Source organism: Prorops nasuta, unplaced genomic scaffold (assembly GCF_024137725.1).
Source record: "Prorops nasuta isolate Cenicafe-Biocafe unplaced genomic scaffold, Cenicafe_Pnas_1.2 PNAS00007, whole genome shotgun sequence".
Taxonomy (NCBI): Eukaryota; Metazoa; Arthropoda; class Insecta; order Hymenoptera; family Bethylidae; genus Prorops; species Prorops nasuta.
Window position 1 is genome coordinate 1879509 of NW_027116804.1, and position 15233 is coordinate 1894741.

At 33.1% G+C, this 15233-nt stretch overlaps 1 pseudogene; it reads left to right on the plus strand.

Annotated features, from left to right (window-relative positions):
- Positions 1–9510: 9510 nt before the first annotated feature.
- LOC136774830 (uncharacterized) lies at positions 9511–11986 on the plus strand (annotated as a pseudogene).
- The last annotated feature ends 3247 nt before the right edge of the window (positions 11987–15233 follow it).

The following is a 15233-nucleotide window of genomic DNA, read 5'->3' on the forward strand; positions in this document are numbered from 1 at the left end:
TTTAAAAAAAAATGGAAAGTGAACGGTGTTTTGTTATGATAAATCTAGTAGAGGAGGAGGATGTAAATCCATCAGAATCGATGCAGGATTACATCAAAAAAATTAACGATTCTCACAATCGTTATTATCAAGAATATGAAGCGATGGTTCATCATAATATGGACTTGAACTGTAAGTACTTATTTTTATTTCTTTTAAAGAAAAAACCCACCCATCCATAGAAATTGTTTACGTCATAATACATGAGATAATTTTAATGTCAATAAATACAGGGTTTTTCTCTAACAGCGGAACATAGGAGATTTCGTGTTATTTGACTATAGTAAATTTTACTATAGTCAAATTACTGTATTCCATTTAATTTAAATATTAGACGTAGTAACCAAGATTAATTGAGTAAAATGACATTTCTAATGAATAATAAAAGCAATTAAACTAAAATAACCATTAAATTGTAACTATCTACGCTTTTATTAATTATAATAATGTATAGTAAGTGCTTCATTGCTACAGTTAAATAATATAATCCTATGTTTCGCTTTTAGAGAAAAACCCTGTAGAATCATAAAAGAATTTTACGACACATATTTTTGAAAACTGTTAACAATACCACTATTTGACAAACTGTTTTTTATTCAAAACGAGGAATAACGAAAACAAAATGTCAATAAATAGAATCATTAAAGAATTTTACGACACATATTTTTGAAAAATGTTAACAATCCCACTATTTGACAAACTGTTTTTTATTCAAAACAAAGAGTAAAGAAAAAAATTAATTTCTTTCTTTTATTTTTTACCAGCCATTGATTTAGAGGAGAGGGAGGAAGAAGACGATACGGTGGAAGAAGAGGAGAGGGAGGAAAAGGAAGAAGAAGATGTGATTTTTGTAAGTATACTTCCTTTGTAAAATAGTTAATACAATATAAAAAAATAACAAAATGTTTTCAAATATGTCCCAGGTGAAAAATATGGCCACACAAACGGAGTCTATTGCCGCAAGAACAGAGGCTACGCAAATGGAGCCTCAGATAGATCTCACACCACATTATTGGTATACTAATTGTAAAAATTATGGCCACCTACACATCAATTTTCCACTTCCAGAACGGTGTACTATTTGCAAAAAATATAAACATCATGCGAGAGAATGTAAGAAAAACTTCTGAAAAAAGCATTGCAAATAAAACCTTTTTAATTCTTCAATAAATTTTAATTAAAAATATTTCATATATGTATTTCAATAAAGAGGGTTTTTTATGCCGAAAGGCTTTTTCCCTTAAATTTATGTTTTTTTTTTTCAATTACATTACCTCTCCACCAATCCACTTTACCCCATTCTAGAAATATTGCAAAGAATCAGTCACAGAGGAACAAAAGAAAAAAAATTTACAAAGCATGACATAAACCCTGCAGATTTCTATTGGACCCGTTATAGGTAAGGTCACGTATAGGCTCCGCTCTTATTACAGAGCGGATGGTAAGTATCTCCGACGATGGATATAGCGACAGAGGTAGAAAATATACAATATAAATATTACGATCGTCAAAGATACTAACTAACGTAAATAAGGGGGGAGCGATCACTGCATCGCTCTCTACGAATGTTCTTTCTCTCTTTCTCTCTTTCTCTAATGCGTCTACGGCTTAACGTAAGAGGGGGGAGGTCACATGTGTACCCCCCACCAAAGGAGTTTAACGTCAGGGGGGATACACGCGGGCATACAAAACAATGCGCACAACCGGAGTTCCGCCGAGGGGTGGGGGCAATTCCCCTACTTCCCCTCACCCCGCGATACCCCGACCCCCTCACCCATCGGTCTCAGCCGAGGAGTGGGGCAATTCCCCTACTTCCCCTAACCCCGCGGAACCCCGACCGCCTCGCCACCCAGTCCCAGAATCCTCCTAGCCACACTACTGCCCGGTCAGCCGCGCCAGCATTGTGGCCCGCTTGGTCGCGAAGCGGAAGGACCCCGCGCCACCACCCGCTCCAGTGCCCAAGCGCCCCCTACGCACGTCCACCGCGCCACCAGCGCCGCCACGAGCCCCCGCGCCTCCGCGCCACCGGGCCCGCCGGCCATTGTGCCACCATATGCCCCCGCTCCATCCGCGTGTAGACCTGCGACCAGTAGTGGGATTCTGTAACTCTTAGCGACAACTTTCGGTATCGTTAAGTCCAGTTACCGACAGAAATCGCTAAGTGCGATTCTGTAACTCAGAGTCAGCGATGATTGTCGCTTGTAATGTCGGTACTATCGGTAACCTACCGAATCCTACCGAATAAACGTACCTTTCCTTTTTAAGAAAACTCTCAGTTTAATCTTAGTTAAGCGACAAAGTTACGAACAATTGAAGTTAATATAAATTGTACTAAATCGAATCATTTAGCTTAGAATTGATATTTCACAGGGTTGTTTATTGAAAGGAAAACTAATAATATCGTTAATACTTAACAGCGACCGAGATAAATATCGCTAGAGGTTCAACGGTACTAATATAAAATTTATCCGACGAATAACTTTAATAAACCTTTGCTTTTCCTTGCACGCATTCCACCAAAAACTCACAATGCTCGTAATAAATAATATATACCACATCAACTATTATATTGTGAGTGTTTCTGGCCTCAAGTGGGTCAATCCCCTTAACGACAGCTGTCGGTATCGCTAACTACCGACAGTTATCGCTTGCGCTAACGTATGAGCGATTCTGTAACTTTAGCTTTACGACAATAGTCGGTGCAACTCATATTTGTACGATAACGATAAAATTCGTTAAAGTTCTAGGGAAGTTGGTAATATTGGTGTATTTAATACCAACCGAAATAGGAATTTTTGTGTTACTTGACTATATCAATTTTTACTATAGCAATTCTTACTATAACAATTCTTACTATAGCAAAATTATCATATCTTATTTAAAAGAAGTATTAAAACGTAAGTATATTTTAATTAAAATAAGTATTAAAAATTAATGTTTTAACATTGTTTTGAGTTAGATAATGTACAGTTAGTGCCTTTGTGCTATAGTTAAATAATAAAATTAATTCTATCTTTTAGAGAAAACCTCTGCATATATATATAGTTATTTTTAAATATAAAAATTGGAAAAATATTAAATTTTATTTTCTACGATTTTTACTGTAAGCCTTAATTTATAAAGAAAATTTATTGTAAGTACTTTTTTGTGATTTCTAAATATTAATTTAAGAAATATTTGTGACATTTATTATATTTACTTTCTCAGTAAACTTCTACCAACGCCTATCACGGTCGTCGATAAGTTAACAAAAGAATTCGGTAGCGACCGCCATTTTTAACGACAATTATCGAAAACTTTGTGTTACAGAATCGCTCTTAGCCATATCTCTCGGTAACTCGATTTTATTACCGAAAGTTGTCGGTAGCTAGTTACTGAATCCATATAGACGGAAGTTACAGAATCGCTCTTTTCGTTACTGCAAGCGACAACTATCGGTAGTTAGCGATACCGAGAATCATCGCTGGGAAGTTACAGAATCCTAGCACTGGGGCGGTTTACCACGCTACCAGGCGCGTCCCCGGGTGGTGGATAGCGGAACGGCCAGCAGATATGCTGGTTAGCTGCGAAATAAGCCGTTTCATACGGACGAATAAGCAGTCGCGAACCAAATCGTATTCTCATCCTCGCCCACGCCTCATCTCAATCTCATCTGTCACCTGCCGTTGTACCTGATATTCATCGAATCTGCTCGTGAAGAAAGGCCTACTAGATTTGTAACTAGGTGGACAGTTTCAGGTCTCTAGTTCTCACCAAAGCGTAAAACGTTACGGTGACGTCAGATGACGTCACGATGACGTATAGGAGTCTTGGTGGGGAGAATAAGGAGAATCTGGTAAATTGCATATACTCGAGTGTAGCGGTTGATCGTCTTACTTTTGTCAAAAGTATATCATCTCGGGATAAAATGGTATAGTAAGAATTTTCTTCTTTTTCTATCTAATAGCATAAGGGCCGTTGTAACCAAGCAATTCAGGCAAGCCTCATGTACAACATGGCGGACCAAAATCTGAACGCGGAAATTTGGGTTGGCAGCAGTGATCGTAAACCCCGTGAACGTCGTTTTTTGTAGAATCAGATTTTTGCCAAATGGTTAGTACACGAGACTTTTGACAGGTTCAAGGATGTAGCGAGCTTATTGGTGGCCCTTTTGGTTTCTAATTGAAGAACTAAATAGTAAAATATTCATTATTGGTTTCAATATATAATTTTTATATCTAATACGACTACAAAGCTGTACTTTTCCTTTTCCTAGGTTTTGACCAATTCTTTGACTGACCTAATAACATTGTTGGACAGTTTTGGGCAGTGCTTTTACAAGGTGATTTATAAGTAGTTTGTGCTTTGGTGGAGCAGCACGATGGATCTGATCGTCCAGGTTCAACAATGCTATAAGCGTACTCACTACAAAACATGAATAAGAATGGGTGATTCTCAGCACATTTGATGAACTTTATAATATTGGTAAGCTATATACGCAGGATGAGAATCAAATTAAGTTTAATAAAGCAATATACGAATCCCTTCTACTAGAGTATGGCAGTACATTAATGAGCCATCACTCATGGCAACGTGGTTCTACTTATCCGATGCATTGTTAAAAGCAAGGCAAAGCAAGGTTAGAGATTCTTGTGCAGGCACTGCCGATGGGAAGCGAATCTAGAATATTTAAAGTAATAGATATTCTCAAGGATAACATGAATAATATTGGTAAGTAGTTTGATTTGATTTTTCATAATGACAGTAATTAGATATTTCAAAGATATGTATTAATTACTAATATTTGCAGGATCCAAGGTTTAAAGTGCATTAATCAAGGACAATTTGGAAATGCTCTTACGTAGACATAGAAAGTGCAAGATACTGGATTCATTACTCATATTGCTGATCAATTCATAAGACGTATGCTGATAATATGATAATAGCAAAATGGAATGTTCTGATTTACTCAAAAATTTAGGAAATCCCGTATGCTGGCTGTTAAAAGACTCACATTTTTAGGTTGGTGAATATTGTACTTAGTTGAGAACAAAAATGACGCAAATGTAGTATATTTTGTATGGATTTATTTGACTCATTTAATTCCAGTTAAATATTGTGACAATTTCATCAAAAGTACGAAAAAGGACAGTTCAAGGATGCAGCGAGCTTATTAGTGGCCCCTTTGGTTTCTAATTAAAAACCTAAACAGTAAAACATTAATTATTGGTTTCAATATATAATTTTTATATCTAATACGACTACTAAGCTGTACTTTTCCTTTTCCTAGTTTTTGGCCGATACTTTTGACTGACGTAATACCATTATTGGAGGAAGAAGACTTTTTTTCCAAAAGTAAACAAAGATTGAAGTATAACACAACATAATTCACGCCTTTCATGTGAAATAGATTTCGATGAACGTTGAAATAAAAAGAAGTCTTCGCCTTTTGTATAATCATTGGAAAATAAATTATTATCAAAAAAATTCATGAATCAACTGACTCGCTTCAAAGGCGTTCATTGGCGATATAAGATTCATTATGGCTCTTATTAAATTAGTCATTACTGCTTTAACTTAAAATGTTCTCTCAATTTCGTTTACACCAGTAAATCTTCATGAAACCAGGAAACGATACCTTTATGTAATTTTGGCGCCACTCAGATAGCCAATTCTGCGCATACAAAAAATTGTTGTAAATCATGTTAGCAATATGTTGTCAATTTGGTAACAGAACATGCATTGTCTAATTCTGCTTGCAAATTTCCTACATTACTACACCAGATTCAGTTGACAGATTTTTACAGTAATTGTCGCCAAAAACGTAGCAAATTTTTACAACAAATTGTCAACAAATATTTACCTATTTGTTGTGCCTGGATTGTAGCTAAAATATAGCAGAGTTTGTTTGTAAATGCTACCAAAGATAGAACAGGTTTCTGTTCATTACAACTTTTTTAAGTTTCCCAAGACTGGTACTAGATAGCGCATTGATCGCTTAATTTCAACTTATCTAGTTCTGTAATGAGCCGCATATCAGATCAGCATATTGCATCAGCGTGTGTGACATATTTTAGAACGAACTGTAAATGACCAATAGCCTTCGGTTGCGTGCGCAGTCCCCCATTTTTATTTCTACGCCATTAATAATTGCTATTATGCTGTTTAATTATTGCTCATTACCTCCTCGTGTTTGAAATGCTCAATTATACAATGAAGTGCGGGTCTATATCATAATTCTCGCTCGGTATTACTATCCTGCATTTTAGTCAAAGTATGTAATTCAAATAATATTTTTCATTATATAAGAAAAATAATTATTAGCTTATCACAATCCTTTGTAAAAGTAGCACGAACCCCGAACTAAATTAATATAAAACCGTATATGAGATTCGTTACATAGACTAATGGATTTAATTTGTGAACTCATTACAATGGGTACATTAACAATACAAAATAAAGTTACACAATAGTAAAAATATATTTAAAACTGCTGCGTATGAATGGTTTATATCTGAAAATAAGTTAAGATTAATTATTTATCTAATAAAATTGAACTATTTTAATATTTTTCCTTAATTTCTATAGTGGTCTGCCCTCTTAATATTTTAGAATTTAGTTCACTCTTATCTTAATGCCTTCGCTCTATATTGTAAATAAAGGCTGTAGAGTTAAGCGATTGCATTAGGAGATCTTGTTTCTTTAATAAAATGTTATTGTCTGTAAAGCGTGCAATTGGAAAATAATTTAAACCTTTATTTTTCTTCAGGTACAAAGCTTTGTTGCAATAGCATTAGCATTCTCAAGTTTAATACAAGATACTTGATAATTGTTAGCCTAATGTATTATATTGAGCATAAAGGAAAAGAGTTTTGAATAACTGATGATTATTTTACTGAGACTACAGAAATAAAAAGGATACTTGCAATTGGTAAATAGTTATCTAGCTTAAAAGTATACAAAGACTTCAACTATATACAGAAATTGCCGCATTACTGAAAATATTTAAAATTATTGAATCTAAAGGATTTGATACAAGATTCGATACTTGAAAAGGTATAAGATTATTTATATTGTAATTTTTCGTTATTTCCCTGCTTTAGTCATATTGGATTATATATTACATATATGCTTTCATTGTATATTGTATAACCAGAAGGTACAATAATATTAGAGAATTAATAGACATTGTTTCTTTCAAGAATGTTATAATTTATTATATTACATTAAGTGCTGAGTCCTACCAGAGTCTGTAATGTAAAAGTTAACCATGTAGGATTATCAACTTGTCGTTAAATAGCCAATCAGCATAAACATTTTTGAATATTGGGCAATCCTGCAAGTGGTAAACTTTTACCTTACAATTTTGGTGGAAAACACCCTAATGAATATATCTTCTTGCTTTGTTTTCTCTCAAATTTTCTATTGCACTAGATTTTCAGTATTTTTATACAATATATCCAAATTATAAAGTTTCTCCCCAAAACATGATAACTATACAAAAGTTACTACCAAATTATAAATATTGTTTAAAATTATGACTATGAAATTTTGAAGGTACGAAATATATTGTCATATTTTAAAGAGTATGTATATTGATCTATCATTTGCAGTATTTTTTATAAAAATCTATTATTCATTTTATATATTTTATTACAGACTATTAAAATAGGTGAACGATAGGTTACTAACTTTTTTATATTTTCATGTTTCTATATAAATATCAGACTTTCGAAAAGTATTTCAGGAAATTAATTTATTAACAGTAATAAAAACATTTGTAGTAACTGTTACAGATGCTCTAAAATAAGTAATAAAACTCTCTCTCTTCTATAAATAGATTCAATATTGATCATATTATATACAGGGCAACATAAAATTTATGAAGGATCTGAAATGAATGATTTTGACGATACTAATTATTCTTATATAACTAAGTAAATATTAATGTTTTCGTTGAACTTTTATAGTTTGATTTAATATCTGTAGAACCTTATTAGTAACCTATTAAATATTTAAAAATGTTTTTCTCAAATTCTTTCAACACTGTTAGTAAAAACATGAAAGTTGGAAAGTATATAAAAATGAGATTGAAAAGTTATTTTTTATCAGACTAAACTGAAGCAGGTACGCTCATACATGCAGATAGTGCTAGTGGGAGATGCTTTAACATTGAAATGATTAAAATTCTGTTAATAATTAAGTATTTTATATGGAACAACACAAATAAAGTTCAAAGTCATTATGAAGTAAAATCTTTTAATTTTTAGCTATTTTTGCGTATTTTTTTGTGTAAAGTTAAAACCATTTTATAGAAATTTTTCATTAAATTATAAATCATTTCTGGGATAATACGGACTATATTTAACCACCCAAACCTACTTAAAATTAGTCACATGATTTGCGGCTTCACAAATGATAGAGAAAAATCAGGCAGTACATATGTAGAAAAGAAACTAGGCTATTTACTTTGGAAATTTCAAATTTTCACAGTAATATCGTAAAAAGTAATTTTTCTCTTTTTATATAATAAATTATGAAATTAACCCTTTCTAAATTAATATTAACAATTGCAATTAAATTAAATACTTACTTCAAATGTTTTCTTTTGCTTGCCTGCATTTTTAGGTCATTCAATCTTAGGCAAGACGTCACGTAAATTGTATTATGTGTAAATATATCATGAGATATTTTACATGTTAAACGAATCAATTGGAAAACATTTAAATATTTTAAACTTTACGTAACAATAGAAAGGCATTTTCAATCCAATTTTAATATTGAATAGGTAAGGTCTATATGATATCGTAATATTTTATTTGGTAATACTACTGTTAGCAAATACTATTACTAGGTATTTCGATTGGTGCTGACTGACTCTGATTTTCAATACTATACTATTGTTACAGCACTTTTGCAATGTTTTGAGTTTTCTGTATTTCATCTTTCTCTTATAAAATGTAAATGTTAAATGTCACACGTACCATTGCGAACGTTCTGTACAATCCAAACAGGTTCTGTCTTTCTCTCCATCTTTCTCTCAATCACAAGCTATAATTCTTCTCCTATTATTTTCTTAACACCGTGTACTACTACCCTTCACTTAGCACTTTTCCACATTGAAAAAATCGCTAATTTTAAAAATTAATTAAACCAATTTCATTTCGTAACATTATATTTTAAGTCTGTATTCTCTTTATCCAGAAAAGTATTAGAATCGTACATTGTAAGAAGAAATTTTGTTACATAATTTACACATTACTTTTACCCTTTAAATTATAATCTAGGAGTACTGAACTATTAATGAAAGTTGCTATATTTTTTATTACCAATTTAGTCGGACCAATATAAAATCATACTTGCACGCTCTGAGGGAATTGGAAGGTTTTGCTGCATTAATTAAATTACAAACAATATGACATAAAGAATAAAGTAGCATGAAGCGTTCATTTTCTAGAAAACGTTTAAATTCTTTATCTGCGAGCCAAAGAAGAAGGGTAATAAATGAGTTAAGGTCTAATATACCTACGTCAAATCCCGCAACCAGTACACAGTTATCTGTTTGTTGCAATGTTTCAATTCCTTCTCCATCAAGTACTGCTAAAACTGCAAAAGACAACCCTCTTCGTCATAATTTTCCGCATAGTATACAGGAGGATGATGTTATGTCTATGTGTTCCTCTCTTTCTGAACGTTCTTTCAAAAGTGCTGATAAATTAATTGTGACAGAAGTATCGTCTTCATTTGCTTTCACAGAACGTCTAGCATCCTGTTTTGTCAAAAATAATTTAAACCATACACAAATAAATAGCATTTTGTGTTTATTACGAACTCATTCTTGCTTTTCGAATTTACCAAAGGACGCCAGAACTATTCTTCAAACACCACGAGATCGCGTAAAGGTTTTTTCGGTCACACCTGGCCAATATATTCACTTTGACATAGAAGAAAAAATTATTAGCTATTTAAAGATTTAATCCTTCAGCAATATTTATGAATACTTTAGATTTAGATTTCAACACAGACGGTTGCAACTTCGACCAAAATGGAGAAATTAAATTATGGCCTATTCAAATTAGAATTGCAAATATTAAAAACACTACGCCAAATATTGTTGGTATTTATAAAGGAGGTGAGAAACCACATGACCCATACAAATTTTTTGAACACTTTGTCTCAAATATTAGGCGTATTATGTCTAATGATGGAATAACTTTCAATGGCAATAAAGTGCCAATTCGTCTCAGGTCGTTTGTGGCCGATGCACCAGCTCGTGCTTTTATTTTGAATCATCGCAGTCATTCGTCGTCTAAGCCGTGTTCGAAATGTAACGTAGTAGAGAAGCGAGTGAAAGGTCGTAATGTTTTTCCTATAACTACTTCTACATTAAGAACTGATACTGATTACTACAATCGCGTCGACAAAATTCATCATAAAGAGGGTATCAGTCCTTTATCCTTAATTCCAATTGGTTTGGTTTCGCATGTTCCATTTGAATACATGCATCTGGTCTGTATAGGGGTCATGAAAAAAATTTTAATGGCATGGATATTAGAAAAATACTCTCAAAATACCAAATTATCACACACATCTGTAGATATTATTTCGAATAGATTAATAATTTTAAAAAAATATTGCCCTATTGAGTTTGTACGACGTCCTAGGCCTACCGATGCTTTCACAAAGTACAAAGCTACAGAGTTTCGACAAATCCTCCTTTATACGGGTCCACTTGTGTAACATACCGTTTACTTGACAATTCGATTTATAAACACTTCTTGCTACTCCATGCTGCTATCAGAGTATTAGTATCTCCTGCTCCTTCCAATTTGCATCTTATGTTTGCGCAACTTAGCTTAGAAAAATTCGTTCAGCAATGTAAAAACATATATGGTTTAGATTTAATTACTTATAACGTACACGGTATTCTCCACATTACTGATGATGTAAGAACTCTGGGTAGCTTAGATACATTTTCCGCTTTCCCATACGAGAATAACATGACTACTTTTCGGAAATATAGTCGTAAACCGCACCTTCCTCTTCAACAATTTGTGAACAGAATGCAAGAAATTGAAAATAATTTAATATTTAATGAATCTATCGTTTCTAACTCTTCTCCAATTTTGGTGAAATATGATGGTTCCAATAATTATCCTGCATACTCTACTATTTCGTTTAAAAATTTCTTAATTTCTACAGAAACGCGTAATGATTGTTGCCTTTTAAATGAAGGATCAATTTGCATTGTTGATGAGATTATTCTCGAAAATGATTCATATTTTCTTTTAGTTAAAAAATTTCAAAAAACTGAAGATTTCTACGATGTAGGCGTTTCTTTTTCTGAACTTCAAGTATACAAATGTTCGAGTTTAAGCCAGGACGTCATTCGTATTAAATTAGAAACAGTTGATGCAAAATGTTATAGGATGCCTCTCTTCTTAAATTCTACATACGAAAATAGCAGCAGCGACGAAAGCAGTGATAACAACGAACCTTTAATATACGTGGTTTTCGTAATCTTACACTGTGAAAAATAATTAGTGTTAAATTATCATGAATAATTCTATTCGTATGTTTTCCTTGTTTATTAATATTATACGTTAAATTTTATCATATAGCAAACATGGATAGAACTAAACGAACCATTGTCAGACCAATAAGATTTCAGACTACCTCATCTGACGAGGCACCCGCCCCAACTAAGAAATCGAAAGCTAGTGGTACTGTACAAATCGATATAAACGATATCAGAAGTGAAATGCAAAAAGCGAGGATGACTTTATATGAGTCAGATTATGTGACTGTATCACAAAATACCATAATTTATGATAATAATATATACGATACTGAATGTAGAAGAGGCAATGAACCATTTTCAGATATAGGATATCGTCAAACAGTTTTAAATGATCGCATTAACACATCACAAACACAAATTTCCTCTTCGTTGCCTAAAGATTTCTAAAGCGTACCAAGCCCCCATCATTCCTTTCCAAGGGCCAATTCATACAGTACCTTTCGTGCGCAACCGATGCATCAAGTACTAATCGATAATAATTACAGTTCATTAGAATATCAGCGAAATCAGCCCCAACCCTCAGGTGATGCAAGGTCTGCAGAACAATTAAGTATTAGGTAAATTTTAGTCATCTATTCACATTATGTATGAGTATTTTATTAATTTAAAGTTTGTACAGATCTATCGAATGCCTCCAGTCAACCGAAAATCGTTTATAGTACGTGTTACTATGGGTATTATCATGTGCGAACAATATAATAACAAGTTTTAATTTTCTTTTCATTTCGAAGGAGAATGGAAACCCGTTTAGAGAGGATAGAGAAATATATGCACTCAGCAAAAAGTCTGCCCGAGAAGCCCGATTGTTTCCCAATATCTTCAATTGCAGAAATGGAAGCCATCAATGAATTAAATGATGATGATTACTCAAATATTGTAAGAGTAGATAAATTGTTCTATCTTCTTTTTGACATTAAAATAATTTATTGCAATCATTTCCAGGTTAATTACTTTAAATACTTAGGTGGCTTTAATATAAGGGAATCTATTAATTTGTGCCTAAAGGAAAGTTTAAAACAGGATGCTGCACAACATTTTACTTGGTCTGGTAATAAAGATAAGGCACCCCTTCACAATTCACGATTCGTCAAGGCTATTTATGGTAAGATTTTCTTTCTATTAACTATTTCAAAATTAAAAATCTTTTTTTTCTATAGCATTCTTAAGTATTTTGCAATAATATTATAATTTTTGGCATTTGATGTTCCTGAAAATAATTTATCCTAAAATAAAAGTTAATAACTAATTCAATTATAACTTCATAAATACTACTAATTTATATTTATTCATTTACTAATATTAGTACTAATTATTGTGACACTGCAAAGTTTTTGCTACCCTTCACTAATTGCAGCGTAAACCTGTAGCGATATTAAACGAAAATGAAAGGTTGGGCACCGGATTCCCCGTGGAACCAAATATACCGAAAGATTGCAAAATACTGTAAATCGTAACGGCAAAACGTCAACAAGTTCAGTTTTATAGAGATTAGCTTGTGGAAGCGGAGAGTGGATGTATTCCTGAAAAGCGTAAAATAGGATTTCGGCAATTTAGGTTACATATTTAAGCACTTTCATTTTTATAAATGATCCATAATATAGATCTCGTATATTTTTCTCTTTATAATATACATTATATTTAATCGATAGGTGTCATACTCAAGATGTTGATCTCCAATATCTATATAAAATTAGGAAAACTTTATCGGGATTGCGTCTATTCGTAGGAGTTTCTCAAAGGCTAACAAACTAATTTCTTAACTCATATTAAACAAAATTAGGCCCTTCTCAAGGTAGGTGCTTCTCCTGCGAGCTTTAACGAAAACGGAAAACTATATTCCCGTTAAGAGAACTGAACGGAGTAGCTCCTGCTTCGGAGAATTCACCTCCGGGATTCTTCTTCAATGGAAAACTGAACTGTAAAAAAACTGTATCAACAAATTAATGTAACGAAACTCTAACTTTCCACGAATTCTTATAGAGAGCCCCTGGTCACTCTATCAGAATTTCTATGATTCGGTACCGCAATTTTCACAGATGACGAACTTCAAAATGTCGGGAAAACGATACCTTGCGAAATCATACACGATAATCGGAAATCAATTAAATAATTGTGATAATTAAACACAAAATTTACTCACCTATTTCGTAACTTAACATCTTCCTCCTGTAACTCAGGATTTCTGCAGTTTTAAGTGGTTTTCATCTAGTGACGACTGATTTGGCCTGATTTGATTTTCAGCAAGTCAATACAGGATTTTTCCGCCCCTTCTCGCTCTTAAACGCCCTATATTTCGGAATTCGACAAGGAAAAGGATCACGGACACGCACGCGCTGCCGAATTCTCGTTTAGTAAGGATTCTGGAGCTGAAACTCCCGCTAAACTTTGGCTTATCAACTTGGAGGTGAAGGTCGTTTCCAAGGTGGGTGAACAAAGTCGAGCTTGATCGAGCAGAGCAGAGCCGAGCAGGGCCGGGTGAAGTTGAGCAGAGACGGGTTAATCGTTCGGAGTCCTATAACGGAGAAAGCGAGAATTCGGTTCGCGTAGGTCGGTGAAAATTTCCGACGGATACCCCCAATTCGCGGCCTTGACTATGACTGTTTGACGGAATCAGATCATGCTACATTTCCGCCAATATTGATAAAGATCACGGTTCAACCATAGATTCGTCTTAAATTGAAGAAGACTAAGTCGCGGTTGATACCCGAACTTTTAGGAGAAGGACGTTGTAGATCTATCATGACCTTCTACCATACGTTAGAACGCCGGTAACCGAACTTTATTGGTGTTGATGACGATAGAGTCGATGTGTGGTTAACGTTACCTAATAGCCTTGACCATTCGGCTATACAATATTACTGACTTATAACGATGGACATTTATATATATATATATATATATCATTCTCATCGATCTTCGATTATTCCAGCTATTTCCTGCATATTTCCAAAACAATCTGCTATTTAGGAAACAATAATAATATTCACTAACATATATAACAGAAAGACTAAGACTGAATTAAATCTAAATATTAATTGTTAAAAGTTATTTACCTTCTAATTTGTCCATCGTAATCCATTATATCTGATCTAAATAACCTGAGTAAGCTTAAAGTATATGCTGGTATGTAACTGCGTATATAAATATATAAAAATATCTAGATTCAATTTTTAAACATACGTACAAACCAAGTTATGGCAAATTTAAATGATGAAAGAAGATATATTTATTAATACAACTTCTAACCTCATTAAAATTAGTCACAAAAGATCAATGCATGTTTAATTCTTGTTTCTGCATACCTTTATATATGTAATCTGTTCGATCTGCCATTCGTTCATCTGCTTTCTGCATTTTGCTAACACAATCTGTAATTTTGAAAACATACTATAATAATAATATTGATAAATACATTTAATATTAAAACTGAGTAAATAAAAATCAGATATTAAAAAATATTATTTAACTTTTAATTTGTTCTTTCAGATGCATTGAAACGAACCTAAATAATCTGCGTATTAAGGGTTATAGATTATACCACAACTATTTTCCTTGTTTTGGCATCATTTTGTTACCAATTACTTTATTAATTGGAATGTGATGAGCGTTTATAAACGCATGGTTTTCTATTTGT